Source organism: Chelonoidis abingdonii, chromosome 4, assembly GCF_003597395.2.
Source record: "Chelonoidis abingdonii isolate Lonesome George chromosome 4, CheloAbing_2.0, whole genome shotgun sequence".
Lineage (NCBI taxonomy): Eukaryota > Metazoa > Chordata > Testudines > Testudinidae > Chelonoidis > Chelonoidis abingdonii.
This window is the reverse complement of record NC_133772.1, coordinates 6551773-6569656: the sequence shown is the minus strand read 5'-3', so window position 1 is coordinate 6569656 and position 17884 is coordinate 6551773. Positions and strand designations below refer to the sequence as shown.

The window sequence follows — 17884 nt, the reverse complement described above, 5'->3', positions numbered from 1 at the left end:
TCAGAGAACTATCCACAACCACTCCAAGCTCTCTCTCTTGAGTTCTAACAGCTAAATTAGCGGCACATTTTAAAAAAAAATTGGTTTTGGTTTGACCCGAAACATTCCCCCCATCCCATTTTTGGAATTGCCAGCAAACAGGCCTCCTCACCAGGGTGCCTGGGTGCTGTTAATTAGCTACGTCAACACATGCTCAGCTGCAAGCCTTCCATCCCCTTCTGTTGTTGCTTGGCCTAGAAACCACTGCTGGGCTAACTGCAAGCTGGGCGGTGCTGTCAAGAGGCCTTGGTCTCCAGATGTTATTCCACAGGCCTTTCCCTCATGAATACGAGTTCCCTTCCCATCTCCGAGCATCGCACGTTGTTGGTTTCCTCTGCTTCAGTGACCTGACAGTTTCCCTCACCGTGAAGGCTTCCTCCGGAGAACTTGCTTCATTTTAATTACCTTTCCCCCACACGCTATTTGCATTTTACTTTGTTGCACTGTTCCCCCCGGAGCGATGGCAGCACCAAAGCCAGAGCCGCTGCCCGGCTGCTGTTGGTGCCAAAGGAGCGCTGATAATACGCAGCCACTGCCAGATGTTAATTAAGCAAAATCAAATCAAGCAAATTAAAATACTGGGTTTTTTAACTCCCGTCTATGTAGTTGGTCACAGTGCTTATTTCTTAGGGGCAGTTTGACTCAGCAGTTGAAATAAAATAGCGCTGATAGTTACATACTGGCCTGATTTTTTCTCCTGGATGACAGTCACTCAGAAAGGGACAGTGAATCAGAGGGAGGGGTGTGATGACAGCTCTCTAGAGGTATGTAACAGGAGGGCAGCAGAGAGCTATCCTGGCAGTAATGGGTTATTCTAGTCTCAGGGACAATTCAGATGTGATATTAGTTAAAGCCAGGGTTACATTAGAAAAAATCTTCATCAGTTAGGTCCTCAACTAGTATCAGAACTGGGACATGGGCTGTCTAGTCTAGCGGTCAGAGCCAGAATCAGGAACCAGGCCTGGTGTCAGGGCTGGAATCAGGAACCAGGCCCAGGGCCGCCCAGAGGATTCAGGGGGACTGGGGTCTTCGGCCGCAGGGGGCCCCTGCCACCGAATTGCCACCAAAGACCTGGCACTTTGGCGGCAGGTTCCGGGGCAGAAGGACCCCCCACCATGGGTGTTTGGGGCACTTTGGCAGTGGGTCCCAGCGCGGAAGGACACCCCACCGCCAAATTGCCACTGAAGACCTGGAGTGGAAGAAGCTCTGGGGGCCCAGGCCCCGCGAGAGTTTTCTGGGGCCCCTGGAGCAAGTGAAGGACCCCACCCCAGGGGCCCTGAAAAACTCTCATGGGGGCCCCTGTGGGACCTGGGGCAAATTGCCCCACTTGCCCCTTCCTCTGGACAGCCCTGACCAGGCCAGGCATCAGAGCCGGAATCAGAACCAGGCCAGGCATCAGAGCCGGAATCAGAACCAGGCCAGGTGTCAGAGCCGGAATCAGGAACCGGGCCAGGTGCCAGAGCTGGAATCAGAACCAGGGATCAAGGCACAGGTCAGGTGCAGTACAGCAGCCAGTCAGGAAGTCGTCCAATTGTTCAGACAACTTCCTGTGCCTCCTTCTGGCTTAAATAGGATAGTTGGGCCAATCAGAGGGGCCAGTCATTGTCCCCCTAGTGGGTGGGGCCTCTGGGAGGAGGCAGAGGTATGCTAGCCTCTCGCTTCCAATAGCGCTGGGTGCTGCTGGACCGTGAGGGCTGCCAAGGCCCTGGGTTCAAGACTTGGGTGCCAATTGGCGGAGCAGCAATTGAAATGAATGCTGCTGCATGGAGCCAGCAGAGTGACATGGGTTTATGCCAGCTGAGGATCTGGCCCCAAGTCTCTACGGGGAAGAGCCATGAAGGGAGTTGGGACAATTCACACCAGCTAAGGAGCTGCCCCTCAGAATGCTTTATCAGCGAACCAGCTGTGGAGTCGCTGCTGTTAGAGATACCGGAGACTGAGCGTTTGCAGCTGGGTGTAGGGGGAATCACTCCGCTTGCTTGGCCCTGCTATGGTTTAGCTGAGATAGGCCGTTATCTGAACTGTCCTCGGGCTCAGGCAGAGGCTTTGTGTTCTGCGCCAATCTTGCTACAGTTTATCATTTGTGCTCTAGTTTGTCCATTGTTTGATGATGTTACTTTGTATGGCACCCTTGCGTGCCTGGCCTGGCAGCGAATGACCCAGCCCTTTAACAGGGGTGAGCAAACTGGATTTGACAGTTATTCATACAGCACCCCCAGACCTTATCCAAGCTCCGGCCCCCGGGTGCTAGACACTGCACAGACATATAGGGCCAAATTTTCCATCCAGCTCAGGGCCAGATTTCCAAGGGCTCAGCACCCAGCCCTGGGGGGAATGGGATCAGAAGGGCTCAGCACGTGACATGCTGGACTTTTCTGAGCATCTGGATCTTGGTACCTTTTGAAAATCACGGCCCTATCCATGGACCCTGTCCCCAAACTTCTTTAGATTTGCAGCTATTCCAGATGTCAGGCCCTTCTTAGAAACAAGTGGCTTGGGAAGCTCTTCAAGTGCTTGGACTCAAGCTCTCGCTTCCAGTCTGTGTTGTATTGGGTTAGTTTGGCCCTTCCGTAGGCAGGCAGGGCTGGAGGTGCAGGACCCAGTTCTCTTCTTGCAGCCGGACAGCCAATGTGGGGATGTGCCAGACTGGCTCAGCCTGGATTTAAAGAGACACAAGGTCGATTTCAGCTCAAAGAGGTAGGTTTGGGTAAAAGCCTCGGGCAAATGGATGCATCCTCCTGGTGGCCAATCTCCCCGCCGTAGTCCCGGGTCAGAGCCAGGGAGGCTGGCATGCAGACTAACCTGCAATATAAATAACATTATCTGGGCGAGCAGGGACACCAGAGCGCAGTAGGGCCGGGGTCCGGATCAGGGGCGCACGGAAGGAGAAAGTGTCCGGATCCGGGGGGCAGGGAAGGGACGAGGTCTGGATCCGGGGCGCACAGAGGGAGAAAGTGTCTGGATCTGGGGGCCTGGCATGCAGACTCACCTGGGGAAGGCCTGGCAGCAGTGGCCAAGCGGAGATTATTAACCCCCCTCACTCCTAGTACCCAGGGGTGACACATCTGTCAGGCGCCATTTGGCCATTCCAGCTCCCCTGTGCCAGCCAAGCTGGGGGTGGGGTTCCCTAGGTGAGATCCCCCTGCAAGACCTGGCTCCAGGCTCTGGCCCACCTGGGGCCCTCTGTGGCTGGGGTGCCCAGCAGGGTGCTGCCATGGCAGAGCGCAGAGGGGGGCCCTGGTTCCACCCAGCCTGCCAGCAGCGGCGGCACCAGCATCGTCTCCCCCCACCGCCCACCGCCTCCCGCAGAGCCATCCCCGCCGCACCGCGCTGGGTGTGGCCGTGGTGCGGGCCTCCTGGCCCCGGCGCCGCTGCTGGGCATCGCCAGATGCCCGCTGCTGGCGCTGGCCTGGGGGCCCGCTTGCTGCATTGCGGGGCGGGCGCCTCCTCCCCTGCCCTCCCCTGGAGGCAGCGGGACTATCTGGGCCGGGCAGCATAGCTGTCCTCGGGCAGGAATGTCCCTGCTCGCCCAGATAATGTTATTTATATCGCAGGGCTGGGCGGCTCCGCTCGGCGCTCCCCGCGCTGCCCCAGCCCCGCCGCGCCTCTGCCTCGCCGCTGCCCCGGACTCCGCGCTGCTGCTGCTGTCCTGGATAGGTGAGTCCGCGCCGTCCCTGAGTTGCGCGGGGATGAGGCCGGGGCGCAGGAGGGCCGGGGTCCGGATCCGGGGCGCACGGAGGGAGAAAGTGTCCGGATCCGGGGGGCAGGGAAGGGACGAGGTCTGGATCCGGGGAGCACGGAGGGAGAAAGTGTCCGGATCTGGGGCGCAGGGAAGGGACGGGGTCTGGATCGGAGCGCACGGAGGGACAAAGTGTCCGGACCAGGGGCTCACGGAGCAAGAGAGTGTCCGGATCCGGGGCGCACGGAGGGAGAAAGTGTCCGGATCCGGGGGGCAGGGAAGGGACGGGGTCCGGCTCCGGGGCGCACGGAGGGAGAAAGTGTCCGGATCCAGAGGGCAGGGAAGGGACGGGGTCCGGCTCCCGGGCGCACGGAGAGGGGGCCGGGTGCAAGGGAGGAGGCTGCAGGGGCGCAGAGAGAGGGCACAGAACTGGGAGACATTCCGCCCTCCAGCGCACACACACACACACCCACCGCCGTGCGGACACCGGCCCAGCCCTCTGCGCTGGCGCCAGCTGCTGTGCCGCATGCAGCCCGGGCGCTGAGTTGAATGATGCGCCCTGGAGAAGCCTATTTATAGCGTGGACTTGGAGACAGTTTCCTGGCAAGCCTCTGGAAGGTGCGCGTGTGGGGGGTTGTTTCAGTCCCCCCATGCCTCTCTCGGCTGGTCCCCAGCCCTGCCGCAGGGACTCCTGCGGGGAGCCGGATGAGGGTCCCTTTCTCCTTGCCCTACTGGGGCGCTAAGAAGCCGGTTCCCGGTGTTTGTGTCCTGGGGCAGGGGCTCTACCAGCACAGCCCCAGGTGGCAACGTTTCTGGAAAGATCTGGTACAGACAGAGCAAAGTTCGGGTCTGTGTGCGCGCTCTCTGCCTGGGCCTGCTCTAAATCCCCTGCCCCAAGGGATTTAGTATTTTGATTGCAAGTCCTTTGAGGCAGGGACTGTCCAGTTTGTCCTGTGTTTGTTCAACACCCTGTCAGTAGTTGCAGTGTAAGGACAAGCTGGATAAAAAGGGAGTGGGGGCTATGGAGCCTTTCCTCTGGGGGTCTCTGGCTTGAATCCAGCCTGTGTTTGCTGTTAAGGAGCCGCTGCCATCGTCTGATATGAGGTGTGGGTCTGGGTTCAGGTGCTTAGAGCCCAGGCCAAGCCTCCACTGCTGGCACCTCTAGCAGGAGTCAGCATGCAGCTCCCTGCCAGCGCAGGACGGTTCCTTATGGAGTGTATCCTGGTGCTTGTTCCCATTTTCATGAGTCTCAAGTGAGGGGAGCTTCTGCCTTTCCCTGGGGAAGGCCAGTGGCCGAGAAGAAGCTTCCTCCTGGCCTTAGAAGTGGCACTTCCCCCAGTGCTGTGGCGCGGCAGGGGCTGTTTGGTGGACCCCATGATGGCAATGTTGGTGTCTGGTGCTCTCAGTCCATCCAGCTCCTTTCATTTTGAAAGTGAGTGAAAGTGCCTGTGTTGCGTGTGCAGTGTCTGGTCAGAACCCTGGGCAGAAAAATCTGCCTTCACCAAGCTGAGACTGGCTTCCCCGCTAGTCCAGCTAGCCTTGGCCCATCCTTCCTGTACATTAGCCCACTGTTTAGTCCTCCCTCCAGCCCGAGTTCTCTTCTGCATGGGCCCCATTCAATTCACATCTCTGGGGTTTTGTCTCTCAAGCTGTGTACGCTGTAGGATGATCGGACAGCAAGTGTGAAAAATCGGGATGGGAAGTGGGCCGTAATAGGGACCTCTATAAGAAAAAGCCCCCCCAAAATCAGGACTGTCCCTATAAAATCAGGACATCTGGTCACCCTAGTATTCTGCCACTGTGGGGCCTGAAACTGACAGGAGCCAGGAAGGGCTGGCTGGCTGCCCCTTCTCATTTTTTTGGTCTTTTTAAAGGGAGCAGCACCTCAGATTGCACCTTCCTGCATGTGAAGTTGTGAGCCAGAGCGCACCCCTCTCTGCCCTCCAGTCTGTTCACTGAATGCAGCTGGGTATCGTGATGGAGCATCTACAGACCACAGAGTTAGGAATGCAAAAATTCTGCTTCCTGAAGCAATGCTAACTCGGCCCACATTGCACACAGCGGTCACATCTCGGTCCCTGAGCACCTCCGATCCCAGCCCCAACAGTGGCTTCCTTTCTGCGGTTCATGTATAGAAATATGATGTGCAAACCCTCGGGTGGAAAGCTTGATGTCATGGCTTGGCTTCGGACAGCTGTCCTGACACTGAGTTTGATGGGGGTTGTCCTCCTGATGCATTTTCGTTGATGATTGTGTGATCCAAGTGAGTGGTCAGCTCTTTCACTCTTCTGGATGTTGTCAAAATGTGTCATTGCAATTCCCTGTGCTTTTTAGTGCCTGTCCTGTGCATCGTCTGTGCCCGAGAGGGCTGCCAAGGTTCAGAGCTCGAATTAAAAATATCTGACATTGTGTCCTCCGTGAGCTAAGGCTTCAGAATGTCTGGGCAGAGCTGGCTGGGGGAGGTCCGCTCCGTGGGTGGTGGTTTTGTAGACTTTGCAAGAAAGGCTTGGTGACCCCGTAGTTAGGGGCACTCAGCTTGGACATGGGACCACCTGGATCCAGCTTCCTGCTCCTCTGCAAACTCCCTGTGTGATGTCAGCTTGTCCCTCTGCTCCCCATCACAGAGGTGTGTGAAGAGGAGCACACGGAGATTGGGAGCTGCTCAGACACTGTGGTGATGGAGACCATGTCGCTTATGGAGACAGTGAACTTTCTCAGGCCAAGGGCCTCTTGTGTTCTGTGTCTGCAGTACCTCATCTGATGGGGGCCTGGGTTGTGGCTGGGGTACCTAGGCGCTGCCAACACACGGTGAGAGAGAAAGAGCCAGGTGGCCTAACACCCCAGCTGTGGTGGCAATGGCTGTGTGTGTTGTGCTGTTGCTAACTGTTTCCCCTCTGCTCCTTCAGCAAGTGTCCCAGAGTGGCCTGGCATCATCCCGCTACCGTTCTGGCTTGGTTCTTTGGTTCTGCTCTTTGCCATGATCTGAAAGCCTGGACAGCCGTAACCTGTCCATACTGCCCCGCCCCTCTCAGCTAGTACCCTTGCCTAGGGCAGGCAGTGTTGCCTAGTGGATAACGCATGGGGTTGGGGCCCAGGAGACCTGGCTTCTAGTTCCAGTTCTGTTAGTGCCCTGCGGGGTGGCCTTGAGCAAGTCATTTCATCTCCCCTTGCCTCAGTTTCCCCATCTGTAAAAGAGGCAGAATGGTCCTTTGTGAAACACTTTGAGATTCCCTGACAGCAAGTGCTATGTAAGAGCGAGCTAGGGCCTCCCAGGGGACCCTGCCACTAAACCTTTCAAAGAAGCACCCCGCTCACAGCCTCAGCAGGTGGCCTGTTGCTGCATTATTAAGATCTCTGTTTTACTGAAAGCAAAACACTAGGAAGCCTCCAATTTGCACAGGAAGGCTATGTCTACCCTTCCGGCACCATGCCTAGCAGCGCCACCCCCAGCAACACTCATGTTTTTTAGCAGCATGGTGGCCCAGTGCCTCTCCAGTGTTTCCCCACCACGGTGAAAGGCTCCAGCACTGGGGTGGGAGGGAGCAAACAGAGGCTCCATCAGCTCCCCACTGCTGGAGCCTTTCCCCACTGCTGTCCCTTGCCAGAGTTTTTCCCTGCAGCGTGTGCTCTGCACGCTGCCATGAGCCTAGCCAGAGCCTTAGCTGAGAGGTGACCCAGTATTTCTATTACTGGTCCTCTTGTCTCAGTTTCTCCTCTTGTGTTCTGCACCTCGCCATCCCACCTGGCAGTGTAATGTCAGCTCTTTGGGTGCAGGGTGTGTTTATTTCTGGGGGCCCAGCTGTGGCCGTGAGTCAGATCTGCCTGCTGGCTCTTTAATTACACGGCCAGATACCTGAGCTGCCTTCCAATCCTGACTGCAGCCTCTGGGTGCTGCTGTGAGAGGAACAAAGTTAATATCCTAACGCCAGATGCCCAACCAACTCGCAACCCGGTCCCTAGCCCCAGTCGGATGTGGGAGAGGAAAGTGGTGGCAGGGCTCTTCTGAGCTCTGCCCACAAAAGGGCCCCACTCAAATGAGGCAGGACAGGGTTGTGTTGCTGCTGGGCTCCCTCTCTCTGAAGCTGAGATGAGCCCAGGCTCCCTGATTGGCAAAACCCCCCCAGTGCTGGCGTGTCCCAAAGGCCATGCACATTTGGCACCCAGGAGCCCTGGCGCCCAGTGAGCCGTGCAGAGTGCAGCCGCTCCCCTTGCTTTCTGACAGGTGCCGTGTTGTGGCTGGCAGTGGTAACGTCCCCTCACCATGAAGAACAGGACAGTTCACACCTCTGCGAGCGATGGTCCCAGGCTCCCTGCGGACTCTGGGCTGGTTGCACCCAGACACCTTTCTGAGAGATTTGTTTTCACAACTGTAATGGCTAAAGACTGACATTGTTTTTACATGGAACAGAGATTCTGGAAATTGAGACAGCAGGTGCTGCTACAGCATGGAGGAGCATCTGGGCTGTTCCTGTGCTGACTTCCCCTCCCCTCCAGGCCGAACTTCCCCGGAGGTCTGGTTCCTGAAGAAGTCAGCGAAGTCAGTGAAGCTGCAGAAAGTAGAAAGATGCCATCAGACACATTGAGCCTCAAATTCTTAGAGGCTTTAGAAGTTAGATGCTGAAGTGAACACGCAGAGTTTTGCCCAAACAGACCTGCCATTTCCCTTGCCACAGATGGTTTATCTCCCTGTTCAGCGAATCTAAATCATATCGCGTAGTACCTCTTCAGCATGTTAATCTTCAAAGGGATTTCCAGACAGTACCTGAGCCAGGGGCAGCCCTGAGCGAATGGTGGGGGATTAGCTGCTTGATTCCTATAATGTTGTTTTCACGGGGCAGCCTCTCACATCAGTACTTGTCACCCATTAACTAAAAGGAGACCCCCTCCCCCAGGCCCAGCACGGGCCACAGGAGTGACAGGGTACGTTTCTGTGCACCCTGTGGGCCGGTCTGAAATTCACAGCGATCAGACAGAGTGGGAGCTCTGCGTCGACCACAGTTTTGATTGCCTTTTAGCAAACTGGGTGTTCAGGAAATTTGGTTTCCCTATATAATAATCTGTGATTAGCCTGATAAAATCACCCAAGTGGCTCAGGGACCAGGTGGGCACAGACGCCTGCGTCACCTAACGGACAGGTGCTCTTTCCATTGTGGTTCTCAGAAGCAGGCGTCTCAGCTTATGTCCAGACTTGAAAGTGCTCTGACCTTTTCTGAGCAAAGGTCTGTCCCGATGGCTGCAGTGAGTCTGATCTGCCCAGAAGTGCCGGCTCTCTGGTTGCTAGGGCAGATACCTTGCCGTTCAGCCAGCCCAGCTCAGTGTCCAATACCAGGGAGGATTCCTACCCTTACACCTCATGCGCCGCATTAAGACACATACCCAACGCGCTGGCAATGCTCCGAACGGAAGCAGCAGTCACATTTCATACTCTGCCCCCTCCTCCCCCCGCAGACACCATCTCTCAAACCCTGCCTTGATTACCCACGCTCCACACTTCACTTCTGTGTTGAAAACAGGGCCCGGATTCTCCGGTCGCTCTGGTGCTCTGAAGCTTTGTGCAGTTCCCCAAAGTTTAAGGTGTTTCTTTAGCGTGATCTCAGGCACCAGCGTGATTTCTGATTCTTGTTGTTCCACCCTGTTGCTTCGGGCAGGCTGGTGTATCTAGCGTAGTCCCCATTGCTGGAGTATCTGTGTCAACGGATTTAGCCTGGTGTCACGGAGTCACAGGCTCTGGTCTATGCCCCAGCTGGTCACCAGTCCCCTGGGAGTTACCCGTTAGCGTACCGGGCCCCACACACCTCCGCAGGGGCAGGCCTGCGGCCTCCCTGCACCGAATCCAGCCCCTGCAGGAGGTGTGTACCATGTCCCTTCAGGCACAAAGCTCCCCTCAGGATGTAGTTACAGTAACACCGGCAGCCTTGAGTCATAGCCATTAGCCCTCCCCCCAGACTGGTACCCTGGCGAGCCAAGGCCCCATCTCTGGCTCCCTCTTTTGTCCCTTTGTCCCCACAGGAGAGGGACCCTGAGTCCCCAGGGGCAGCCCCGCTGCCCATCACCTGACTCCTTTCCCCCTTGTTTTCCAGTTCAGTTCCCATGTCCCACCTGCCCCGGGTTTCAGTGGATTGCTCAGGCCTTGAGGTGTTAGGGTGACCAGACAGCAAGTGTGAAAAATCGGGATGGGTGGGGGGTAATAGGAGCCTATATAAGAGAAAGACCCCAAAATCGGGACTGTCCCTATAAAATCAGGACATCTGGTCACCCTATGAGGCGTCTCTGTCAGGCTGTTGATTTGTCTTCTTTAATGGGCCAGACAGGGAGGTGACACCTGCCTGCCGATGCCTCTTGTTCTGCCTTGAGAGCAGATCTCATCCTTTCCCCCAACACTGGGTAGCCATGCAAGGTGTGGAAGGAAACTGAGGCAAGTATCAGCATCATTAAAACGCTACAAACAACTCCCTCTTGGTCACACCTCACAACACTGGGGAAGGGGAGTTGTACCCACACAGGCCCTGAAGGGGTTAATGGGGGCCTGAGATGCCTGTTAAGCCCAGGCTTCACTGAGGGTGGGGCCCAGCTGGGGAGGAGCTGGGTGGTGATAAAGCCAGGAAGTTTGCAGCAGAGGTGTGGGGGGGTCCAGAGGGGCAGCAAGGAGTCTGAGGGAGCAGACCTTAGCTGCCAGCCCCCTAGGCTGAAGCCCAGAGTAGAGGAAGGGCCTGCGTTCCCCTCTCAGCCACTGAGGAAGGTGGAGTGAAGCCCCTGACATAAGGGGTGTGAGGACCACAAAGCCCAGAGATGGAGGGAGGACCTGCTGCAAGACCCCAAGATATAGCTGGGTTGGACTCTCTGTTACCCCAAAAAGTGCAGACTAAAGCGTGACCAGGCCGGAGGACCGAGTGGCAGGAAGAGAGACCACTGCAGTGATGGAGTGACTATGGGCAGGGGGACCATCCAGGGACACCCCTACTGGGCCACCTCTGGCTATGGGGATGTGCTCTTGCAGTGAGTAGACCCCTTGACAGGATTTCATATAGATTGTAAGCGCCTTGGAGCAGGGCCCATCTTGTTTGTCCAGCACCTGGCACAATAGGGTCCTGGCTCAGGCCTGGGCTTCCAAGTGCTGTGGTAATACAAATAATGGTAATACAGATGGGAAACTGAGGCACGGAGACGCTAAGTGACCTGGCCAAGGTTATACAGGAAGTTTGTGGCAGAGTAGGGACTTGAAATGAGGTCTCAAGTCCTGGGCTAGTGCCTGAACCGCTTCTTGGAAAAGGCAAGTTTAAGAGTGGGCTACAGTGCTGCCAGCTCGCATGGGTTTTTTTCCATGACCCTTGCAATATTTGGCATTGTTGTAAAGCATCAGCTGCTGGAGTCAGGTGAGAATCTTTCCTCCTTTGAAAACAGTAAGTCTAGCCCATGTGGTTGCAGAGAAAAGCTTGAAAAGCTGGCCCCTTGAGGCTCTGAAACTCAGAAGGCAACGGAAGGGAACCTCACGGGTTGTTTGGCGGAGAAAATCAGGTGATTTTAAAGAGGATTGTATTTTGGGGGAAGCCTGCTTGCTGATCCCTGACCGGTGAGTCTCAGCAAGGCAGGGGAGGTCTGTGGCAGGGGGACACTTCTCCGAAGGGAGCAGAGATTATACTCTGGTTTATGTCACTGAGCTCTATTTTTTAGCCTGTGGAGTGTCAGTGTGTGCATACGTCCTGTGGATTAATTGACATGGGAGGCTCACTGCAGCCAGTCCCTGCTCTCAGGATGTGCCCAGTGTTGGCTAGACGGCCAGGACACCTTTGGGCATTGACTTCTGGGAAAACATGATGTGTCTTGAAAAGGGTTGTTTCTTTATTTGCTTCCCCCAAGCACCCTCCCAAAGGAGAAAGCCAGATCCCACAGACTCTGCCATCCTGTGCTTCTGAGCTGGGCTGCTGTCTGGGCAGAGGCTGGCGGATTGTGGGGATAGGCTGGCAGATGGATCGAGTCCCCTTGGGCACAATGAGAGCGGGACACCCAGAAGCCCGGTTGGTCCCTAAGGCGCTAGGACAGAGTCAGTGCATGTGGGGAGAGGGATGGCCACATCTGCCCTCTTGGAGAAGCTGCTGATGCTACTTACATTGGCGGAGACGCATCCCAATGGTTGAACGATGCAGTGGTCCCTTGCTCCCCTTATCCGTAGGCAGGGTGCTGAGCCTGGGGACACGGATACGGGCTCTGCTTGTTACAACAGGGCTCTTCTCTGCTGAGCATAGTGCAACTTCCAGCAGCACTGAATGGGGGTAGCGCTTTGCCACTCGCCTTTCCCGGCGCATCAATTCTCTGCCCCCACTCGAGGTGCAGGGCCACGGCAGCTGGAGAAGGAGCAGCACCGCCCGTCAGCTCACACTCACTCCTATCGCTTGTTCCTGCCGGCCCTCAGGCCAACCTTGAGGCTGCTGCGTGGAAGTGCAGCGCCACGTTGGGCCTGTGCCGACGGGATGCATGTGTCTGAGTGCCGGTGGTGAAGATGGCCATGCCTGACACTCCCTCACCGCGGCCACCTCTGGGGGCCAGCGTCACTGGGCAGGGCAGCGGGACAGAGATTAACAAGTGTTTTCCAGCCTTGAGAAGGGCTGTGCCATGGGGACCGTCGCTCCCAATGCGGCAGGCGAGGAGTGAAGCCAGGAGTGCCTGGAACAAGTCCCATGTCTCTGACCCAGCTGTGGCAGCGTGACTCTTTCTCCCGATTACACCACTTCCAAAGGGTTCCCCTTCTCTGGTGCTGCCAGCGGGGAGCTGGGCCCCGTGGAGGTGGAGAGCAGGTGAAATCCAGCCAGGTCATTATGGGGAGAGCAGTGGCTGGGATCTTGAGCCCTTTTCCGGCGGGCTCTGTCCCACCCAATGTGCCCTGCTCTGGAGAGCACAGCCCCTGTCCCCAGCAGTGTGTGCCAGCCTGGGGGGAGGAGGGCCTGGGAAGAGCTGTGAGAAGCTACCCACCTTTTGTCCCTGCTCCTGCAGCAGCCAGCGTGAGCCACACACACGTGCAGGGCTTCAGGCCCGAGCGCCTGCGCTCCGCCGTGACCCTGGCCCACAGCCCCGCCCCAGCCCCGCATGCTCACACCCAGGGCAGCCTGTGGTGGGGTGCGGGGATACCCCGTGAGAGCCAGAACCCAGCAGTAGCTAGCACATGTGTGCCCATTCCCTACCCTGCCCACACCCCCAACACGCTTCTGCACCCAGGGCTGGCTCCAGGGTTTTTGCTGCCCCAAGCGGCAGGAAAAAAAAGCCGCAATTGTGATCGGCAGCAGCTCCACTGCGCTGCTTTCTTCTTCAGCAGCAATTCAGCGGCGGGTCCTTCCCTTCTGAGAGGGACTGAGGAACCCACTGCGGAATTGCCGCTGAAGAGCCCGACGTGCCGCCCTTTCCCCTTGGCCGCCCCAACATCTGCTTGCTGAGCTGGTGCCTGGAGCCGGCCCTGCCCGCACCCCATGTTCTGGCAAGATCCTGGTTACATGTGTGAGATGCTCTCCTGTGTGTGTATGACTCTCATGTGTGTGTTTGTGTGTGTGAGAGAGACTCGTATGTGTGTGACACGTGTGTGAGACTCGTGTATGTATGTGTGATAGAGAGATACTCGTGTGTGTGTGAGAGAGACTCGTGTGTGAGACTCTTGTGTGTGAGAGACATTCGTGTGTGCGTGAGAGAGATACTCATGTGTGATGCGTGTGTGTGTGTGTGAGAGAGACATTTGTGTGTGTGTGTGAGAGAGAGAGACGTGTGTGTATGAGAGAGACACTCGTGTGTGAGGCTCATGTGTGTGTGTGCTAGAGAGACATTTGTGTGTGTATGAGAGAGAGACATATGTGCGTGATACTTTTGTGTGTGTGTGTATGTGAGAGAAAGAGAGACACTCATGTGTGCTTCAGAGTAGCAGCCGTATTAGTTTGTATCCGCAAAAAGAACAGGGGTACTTGTGGCACCTTAGAGACTAACAAATTTATTTGAGCATAAGCTTTCATAGGCTACAGCTCTCACTTCACCAGATGCATGTGTGCGTGAGACTTTTTTGTGCGTGTGTGTGAGAGAGAGAGACACTTGTGTGTGTGTGTGTGTCTCATCCATTCCCAGTGGGAGCTGGTTTCCTGTGGGGCCCGCCTGCTACATGACCTCTCATTGTGTCCTGCCTCAACTCTGCATTCCCCGCTTTCCGCCCCCTTCTGTTCAAGGCCTGGCTGACTCAGTGTGGATCAGACCCAGAACAGCCCACAGGGAATGGAGTGAGCTACCTTGAACTGCTGAGGCCTATGAGCAGGGTGGCTGCAGGCTGGCTGCGGTTCCTACCCAGCCTGTGCTTCAGGGATGGCAGATGGAGCTCATAAAACAAAAGCAAAGGAGCCTCTTGGATTCAGTATGGCTGGTTGCTCGGGCTGGCCTCACATTATAATATAGCGACTCTGTTGTGATGCAAGGCAGAAACGCTCTAAACATCTGTGGGAAGCAGTAGGATACAAATACTCGGAAAGCCCGGCGAGACGTTTCCAAAAGCAGCATGCCATGAATTGCATTGTTGGACAAAGTATGGTATGAAACCTTCCGGCCGAAAACGGTGCTTGGACAAAGCTACAATGCTTTGTGAGTACGTATCAATTTCATCGACGCCCTCACAGGAGAGCATCAAAACCTTGTGTTCCAGCTTTAGCATTTCACCTCTTCTGTTATATTAAACTAGTTGGGAAGCTCTGTGGGGCAGAGACCATCTCCTTGTCCTGGGTCTCTGCAGCGCCTAGCACAATGGGGCCATGATGGTGGCTCTGAGATGCGACATTAATACAAATAACAGTACATGATCGTTATATTGTCTTATAAAATCAAAATGGTTAGACCGGTGTAGTAGAAACCACAGTGTAAAAGGATATAATCTAAAAGTCTCAGTGAAAAAGACACGCGTCGATAAGGCCGTGAATGAAATATTTCAGAATGTTTCATCTTGCAAAAATTCCAAGAATTTGCCTTTTTGTCTCGATCTGAGGCTGAAGCCGATGTTTGAAATCTTGGGCCATCCCGCGAGGTGTCAAGCCCATTTTCCAGCCGGTTCTGTTTCGAACGCTGCAAGCACTTTGCTTTCCCAGACCTGTGGGAGTGGGTTCTGAACCAGCGCACACAGAAAACGCAGAACTTCATCGAGCGACTGCAAAATGCGCCCACCTCGTTCCCCACTCCAGTAGCTTTCCCGAAGACAAGTCGTGTTTCTGCTGCCTCCTAAGCTGCAGGGCTCCCGCGGGCCACTGAACAAAACCCAGGCAGGATCGGGGGCTGCAGCATTGGACTTGCTAATCAGTTGTCCCCTCCATCAGCAATGCAAGATGAAAGGAAGGGTGGCCTTGTGGTTAGGGTGCTAGCCAGTGTTCAAATCCCTGCTCTGCTACAGACTTCCTGTGTTACCTTGGGCAAATCACTTGGACTCTCTTATTCCCATTTGAAAAATGGGGCTCATATCCCTGCATTGGGGTGCATGAGGTTAAATATATCAGCGCCGAAGTGGACCTGGGCTCCTGTCGTGATAGGGACCAGATAAATATTATAGATAAATTCTCTTTTTTTCCCATGGCAAATTCAGGTGGCACACCACCCGTAGGTTTGCACGATGCTGGAGATGGCTGTAACAACTCCTCTATTAACCCCCTGCTGGCTGATGCCGCTCTTTGCTGAAGAATAAAGTAAAAGTCATCATCGAATTACCCAATCCCAAGAAACCCAAGAGGGGGGTGAAAGGGCAGCAGGAGAAAGCGGAGCTGCTGCAGACTTTTCCCCCACAACAGCCAACACAACGGAGGCTGCCAGGCAGCGGCCGGTGTGTTCTCGCACCCCTGCAGAGCCTAGGTTTGGGGTCTGTGCGAGCAATGGACCATACAGGAGTGGGGAGGCCTAGTCTTTAAAAAAGGGATGAAGGAGAATCTGGGGAACTACAGCCTCACTTCAGTCCCTGGAAAAATCAAGGAGCAGGTCCTCAAGGAATCCATTTTGAAGCACTTGGAGGAGAAGAAGGTGATCAGGAACAGTCATCATGGATTCACCAAAGGCAAGTCATGCCTGACCAACCTGATTGCCTTCTATGATGAGATAATTGGCACTGTGGATTTGGGGAAAGCAGTGGATGGGATATATCTTGACTTTAGCAAAGCTTTTAATACTGTCTCCCATAGTATTCTTGCCAGCAAGGTAAAAAATTATGGATTGGATGAATGGACTGTAAGGTGGAGAGAAAGCTGGTTAGATTGTCGGGCTCAACAGGAAGTGATCAACAGCTCAATGACTAGTTGGCAGCTGGTATCAAGCGGAGTGCCCCAGGGTTGTCCTGGGCTGATTGTGGTTCAACAATCTATTTGAGATCTGATATGAGGATAAATTGCACCCTCCAGCGAAGTTCACAGACTGACACTAACTGCGGTGAGAGGTGAAGAGTCATGCTGGATGGGTAGGGTGGGGGTGTCGCATAGCTGAGCCTAGACAAATTGGGAGGAGTGTGGGCGCAAGAAGAAATCTGGAGGGTTCAACAAGGACATGTGGCACGGTCCTGCACTTAGGATGAAGAACTGTGTACCACTACAGACTAGGGACCGAGTGGCTTTAGGCATACAGTTTGCAGAAAAGGATCGCTAGTGGTGACAGGTGACGATGAGGACGCGGATAGAGCCGCAGTGGCCCTTGTTGCCAAGAAGGCAATGTCATCTGTGGCCTGCATAAGTAGAGCATTGCAGCAGATTGAGGAAGTGATTAGCCCCTCTTAGCACACTGGTGAGGCCACAATCTGGAGTATTGCATCCAGTTTTGGGCCCCCACTACAGAAAGAATTGGACAATTGGAGAGAGTCCTGCAGAGGGCAACGAAACTATCGGGGTCCAGTGCACAGGTGAACTTACAAGGAGAGGCTGAGGGAACTGGGCTGATTTAGTCTGCAAGAGAAGTGAGGGGGGATTTGATAGCAGCCTTCATACTAAGGGTCCAAAGATGATGGAGCTCGGCTGTATCCAGTGGTGGCAGATGACAGACAAGGTAATGGTCTCAAGCTTGTAGGGGAAGGTCTAGGTTAGATATTAGGGAACCTTTCAACTGAGAGGTTGAGAAGCACTGGAATGGTACCTAGGAGTGGCTCGCTTAGAGGTTTTAGCTCAGCTTACAAACCGCTCTGGCTGGGATGATGTAGTTGGGGATTGGTCCTGCTTCTACATGGGTTGGACTAGAGACTCCTCATCTATGATCTATGAAGTCTAAATCACTGGGGAGATGTGTCCCTCCCATGGTCTCCTGGGAAACTGCTATCGACTCAAGCCCATTCATGGGTTTACCGAAGCGTTATTCCTCTAAGATATTGGCCTGTGTGTTTAGAGTCCAGGCCACGGGAGACCCCCCCCCCACCCACCCCACCCACCCCATCCCGCCACACCCCTCTGCCCCACGCTTGCATTGCTGAAAGCCCAACCCGCCCCCAGCGACGTGTGAGTGCTCATGGCTCTGGAACACAGGCTCACCGGGATGTATGGGGAAGAGCTAATCAGGGTGAAATGGGTGGCCTGGGTGAGCCCTTCCAGGTAGCACGTTGTCCCCACTAGTGGTGGCTGGGCCATGGCTAGCAACTGATGGGGCGGCTTCAGCCTTGCCTACCGGAACCACGTGGTTTAGCATGTGGATCAAGAGGCCTCAAGTTCATTCCCTGCTCCCTGGATTGTGCTCTGCTCCTTGTACCACCAGAGCAACTGACAAGCTCAGGAGGGCCGGGGAAAGTCTCGTCATGTTTCGCTTGGCTTGCAAGTGACAGGGTGGGAGCAAAGGTGGCAGGCCGGGCTCGAGGGTGGCTGCCTACCTCGCCTACCCCTGGACGTAATGCTGCCCTCTTCTGAGCCGTCCATAGGGGGTCAGGGCCTGTTTGCTGTATTAGCATAGGAGCCAAGAGAATCCGTCGCTACACAAAGGCTCTTGCCCGTGGCCCTTCTCTGTCAGATGGGATTGCTCAGGGCCCGCGATGGAAAAGGACTTAAAAGGTTTGAGAGTAGCCACCCGCTCTTTAAATGAATGCTGTCAGCCTGATTTGATCACCCGCCGTAATGACATTCGAAGCTCTTTTTCTTCTCCAGAGGCCTGTTCTGCGACAGTGCTCATCTAAGCTTTAGCCTTGCCAAAGGAGAACAGATAAGCCCC

The 17884-nt window shown here is 55.3% G+C and overlaps 1 protein-coding gene across 8 annotated transcripts in view; it reads left to right on the top strand.

Annotated features, from left to right (window-relative positions):
• The first annotated feature begins 3346 nt into the window (after positions 1-3346).
• SPTB (spectrin beta, erythrocytic) overlaps positions 3347-17884 on the top strand; it is a 117971-nt gene continuing 103433 nt past the window's right edge. For 5 of the 8 annotated variants that reach the window (XM_075065871.1, XM_032775847.2, XM_032775849.2 and 2 more), the window contains exon 1: positions 3347-3696. The gene's annotated coding sequence lies outside the window, so the exon portion shown is untranslated. Of the gene's footprint in view, positions 3697-4177; positions 4337-17884 lie in introns of those variants that run through there. The other 3 variants (XM_075065872.1, XM_032775846.2, XM_075065873.1) reach the window with 3 other exon arrangements.